Below are 4,560 nucleotides of genomic sequence, written 5' to 3'. Positions count from 1 at the left end.
CCTGTAGACGCCATGTTTGATGCTGACGGCATCGACATGCCTACTTTTGGTCTGTGTTGGACACGTCGCGAGGTATGTATCGTGTTATAGTTTAATCTAACTTTTGTGTGCATGCTACCTCTTGAGCACTGCGTTGGTTTTCCATTGAAGAGGAAAGGGTGATTGATACGTCTCCAACGTATCTATAATTTATGAAGTATTCATGCTATTATCTTATCTGTTTTGGATGTTTATGGGCTTTTATTTACACTTTTATATTATTTTTGGGACTAACCTACTAACCGAAGGCCCAGCCCAAATTGTTGTTTTCTTGCCTATTTTAGTGTTTTGAAGAAAAAGAATATCAAATGGAGTCCAAACGGAATGAAACCTTCAGGAGAGTTATTTTTGGAACGGAAGCAATCCAGGAGACTTGGAGTGTACGTCAGGGAAGCAACGAGGTGGCCACGAGGCAGGGAGGCGCGCCTGCCCCCCTGGGCGCGCCCCCCACCCTCGTGGGCCCATCGTGGCTCCCCTGACCGACTTCTTTCGCCTATATATATCCATATACCCTAAAAACATTGGGGAACAGAATAGATCGGGAGTTCCGCCGCCGCAAGCCTCTGTAGCCACCAAAAACCAATCGGGACCCTGTTCCGGTACCCTTCCGGAGGGGGGATCCCTCACCGGTGGCCATCTCCATCATCCCGGCATTCTCCATGACGAGGAGGGAGTAGTTCACCCTCGGGGCTGAGGGTATGTACCAGTAGCTATGTGTTTGATCTCTCTCTCTCTCTCGTGTTCTTGAGGTGATACGATCTTGATGTATCGCGAGCTTTGCTATTATAGTTGGATCTTATGATGTTTCTCCCCCTCTACTCTCTTGTAATGGATTGAGTTTTCCCTTGAAGTTATCTTATCGGATTGAGTCTTTAAGGATTTGAGAACACTTGATGTATGTCTTGCCGTGCTTATCTGTGGTGACAATGGGATATTCACATGATCTACTTGATGTATGTTTTGGTGATCAACTTGCGGGTTCAATGAACTTATGCATAGGGGTTGGCACACGTTTTTGTCTTGATTCTCCGGTAGAAACTTTGGGGCACTCTTTGAAGTTATTTGTGTTGGTTGAATAGATGAATCTGAGATTGTGTGATGCATATCGTATAATCATACCCGTGGATACTTGAGGTGACATTGGAGTATCTAGGTGACATTAGGGTTTTGGTTGATTTGTGTCTTAAGGTGTTATTCTAGTACAAACTCTATGATAGATCGAACGGAAAGAATAGCTACATGTTATTTTACTACGGACTCTTGAATAGATCGATGAGAAAGAATAACTTTGAGGTGGTTTCGGACCCTACCATAATCTCTTCGTTTGTTCTCCGCTATTAGTGACTTTGGAGTGACTCTTTGTTGCATGTTGAGGGATAGTTATATGATCCAGTTATGTTATTATTGTTGAGAGAACTTGCACTAGTGAAAGTATGAACCCTAGGCCTTGTTTCCTAGCATTGCAATACCGTTTATGCTCACTTTTATCATTAGTTACCTTGCTGTTTTTAAATTTTCAGATTACAAATACTCATATCTGTCATCCATATTGCACTTGTATCACCATCTCTTCGCCAAACTAGTGAACCTATACAATTTACCATTGTATTGGGTGTGTTGGGGACACAAGAGACTCTTTGTTATTTGGTTGCAGGGTTGCTTGAGAGAGACCATCTTGATCCTACGCCTCCCATGGATTGATAAACCTTAGGTCATCCACTTGAGGGAAATTTGCTACTGTCCTACAAAACTCTGCACTTGGAGGCCCAACAATGTCTACAAGAAGAAGGTTGTGTAGTAGACATCAGTGATGCAATAAAGTAGCGTAAGTATTTCCCTCAGTTTTTGAGAACCAAGGTATCAATCCAGTAGGAGACCACGCTCGAGTCCCACGCACCTACACAAACAAATAAGAACCTCGCAACCAATGCGATAAAGGGGTTGTCAATCCCTTCACGGTCACTTACGAGAATGAGATCTGATAGATATGATAAGATAATATTTTTGGTATTTTCATAATAAAGAGTAAATAAAGATGCAAAGTAAAATAAACGGCAATAGAAATAGCTAAGTGTTGGAAGATTAATATGATGGAAGATAGACCCGGGGGGCATAGGTTTCACTAGTGGCTTCTCTCAAGAGCATAAGTATTACGGTGGGTAAACGAATTACTGTCGAGCAATTGATAGAATTGAGTATAGTTATGAGAATATCTAGGTATGATCATGTATATAGGCATCACGTCTGTGACAAGTAGACCGAAACGATTCTGCATCTACTACTATTACTCCACACATCGAGCGCTATCCAGCATGCATCTAGAGTATTATGTTCATAAGAACAGAGTAATGCTTTAAGTAAGATGACATGATGTAGAGGGATAAAGTCATGCAATATGATATAAACCCCAACTTTTTATCCTGATGGCAACAATACAATACGTGCCTTGCTGCCCCTACTGTCACTGGGAAAGGGCTCTGCAAGATTGAACCCAAAGCTAAACACTTCTCCCATTGCAAGAAAGATCAATCTAGTAGGCCAAACCAAACTGATAATTCGAAGAGACTTGCAAAGATAACCAATCATACATAAAAGAATTCAGAGGAGATTCAAATATTGTTCAGAGATAATCTTGATCATAAACCCACAATTCATCGGATCTCGACAAACACACCGCAAAAGAAGATTACATCGAATAGATCTCCAAGAAGATCAAGGAGAACTTTGTATTGAGATCCAAAGAGAGAGAAGAAGCCATCTAGCTAATAACTATGGTCCCGAAGGTCTGAGGTAAACTACTCACACATCATCGGAGAGGCTATGGTGTTGATGTAGAAGCCCTCCGTGATCAATGCCCCCTCCGGCGGAGCGCCGGAAAAGGCCCCAAGATGGGATCTCACAGGTACAGAAGGTTGCGGCGGTGGAAATAGTGTTTTGGCTCTGTATCTGATGTTTCCGGGGTATATGGGTATATATAGGAGGAAGAAGTAAGTCGGTGGAGCAACGAGGGGCCCACGAGGGTGGAGGGCGCGCCTAGGGGAGGTGGGCGCGCCCCCCTGCCTCGTGCCTTCCTCGTTGATTGCTTTACGTAGACTCCAAGTCCTCTGGATCACGTTTGTTCCAAAAATCACGTTCCCGAAGGTTTCATTCTGTTTGGACTCCGTTTCGTATCCTTTTCCTTCGAAACACTGAAATAGGCGAAAAAACAGCAATTTGGGCTGGGCCTCCGGTTAATAGGTTAGTCCCAAAAATAATATAAAAGCGTATAATAAAGCCCATTAAACATCCAAAACAGAATATAATATAGCATGGAACAATAAAAAATTATAGATACGTTGGAGACGTATCAAGCATCCCCGAGCTTAATTCCTGCTCGTCCTCGAGTAGGTAAATGATAAAAACAGAATTTTTGATGTGGAATGCTACTTAGCATAATTTTCAATGTAATTCTCTTATTTGTGGTATGAATATTCAGATCCGAAAGATTCAAGACAAAAGTCTAATATTGACATAAAAATAATAATACTTCAAGCATACTAACTAAGCAATTATGTCTTCTCAAAATAACATGGCCAAAGAAAGTTATCCCTACAAAATCATATAGTCTGGCTATGCTCTATCTTCACCACACAAAATATTTAAATCATGCACAACCCCGATGACAAGCCAAGCAATTGTTTCATACTTTTGGTGTTCTCAAACTTTTTCAACTTCACGCAATACATGAGAATGAGCCATGGACACAGGACTATATGTGGAATCGAATGGTGGTTGTGGAGAAGACAAAAAAAAGGAGAAGATAGTCTCACATCAACTAAGCGTATCAACGGGCTATGGAGATGCCCATTAATAGATATCAATGTGAGTGAGTAGGGATTGCCATGCAACGGATGCACTAGATCTATAAGTATATGAAAGCTCAATAAAAGAAACTAAGTGGGTGTGCATCCAACTCGCTTGCTCATGAAGACCTAGGGCATTTTGAGGAAGCCCATCATTGGAATATACAAGCCAAGTTCTATAATGAAAAATTCCCACTAGTATATGAAAGTGATATCATAGGAGACTCTCTATCATGAAGATCATGGTGCTACTTTGAAGCACAAGTGTGGAAAAAGGATAGTAACATTGTCCCTTCTCTCTTTTTCTCTCATTTTTTTGGGCCTTCTTTTTTTATGGCCTTTTTTTCGTCCGGAGTCTCATCCGGACTTGTGGGGGAATCATAGTCTCCATCATCCTTTCCTCACTTGGGACAATGCTCTAATAATGATGATCATCACACTTTATTCACTTACAACTCAAGAATTACAACTCAATACTTAGAACAAAATATGACTCTATGTGAATGCCTCCGGCGGTGTACCGGGATATGCAATGAATCAAGAGTGACATGTATGAAAGAATTATGAACGGTGGCTTTGCCACAAATACGATGTCAACTACATGATCACGCAAAGCAATTATGACAATGATGAAGCGTGTCATAGTAAATGAAACGGTGGTAAGTTGCATGGCAATATA

This window comes from Aegilops tauschii, chromosome 3, assembly GCF_002575655.3.
Source record: "Aegilops tauschii subsp. strangulata cultivar AL8/78 chromosome 3, Aet v6.0, whole genome shotgun sequence".
Lineage (NCBI taxonomy): Eukaryota > Viridiplantae > Streptophyta > Magnoliopsida > Poales > Poaceae > Aegilops > Aegilops tauschii.
The sequence above is the reverse complement of the archived record's forward strand: the minus strand, read 5'-3'. Positions refer to the sequence as shown.